The following is a 528-nucleotide window of genomic DNA, read 5'->3' as shown; positions in this document are numbered from 1 at the left end:
TCATAATTACTATTGATAGGATATTTCTTTTTTTATCATCGTTATCATAAACATATTTATTGCTATTATGATTATCATGATTATCCTTTTCCGTATCGCTATTTTTATTATCATAATTATTATAATCATTATCCTTTATATTATCATCATTTAAAATGATGATAATGGAAATGCTGATATCAATAAAAAGCATAAATGATAAGGATAAGATGAAAAAGGCAAAAGGATAACGATAATAATGATGATAATAACAGCAGTAACGATAATGGTAATAATGATGATAATCATTCTTATATCAATGATAATAACAACGATAACAACAATGATGATGATGATAATGGCAATGTTGATAATGATGATAATTGTTATGATATTGATAGTAGTACTGAGTATGATAATCGTAATATTGATAATTATTTTAGTTATGATAATGAGGATGATTAAAATGATTATGATAGTGATAAAAGTAATGAATATGACAATAGTGATATTAAAGATGATTAAAGTCATGATAGTGTTAATGATAAT

Source organism: Penaeus japonicus, unplaced genomic scaffold (genome assembly GCF_977035675.1).
Source record: "Penaeus japonicus unplaced genomic scaffold, GWHDUDI00000001_assembly GWHDUDI00000001, whole genome shotgun sequence".
NCBI classification, from domain to species: Eukaryota; Metazoa; Arthropoda; class Malacostraca; order Decapoda; family Penaeidae; genus Penaeus; species Penaeus japonicus.
Note: the sequence above shows the minus strand (reverse complement) of the source record.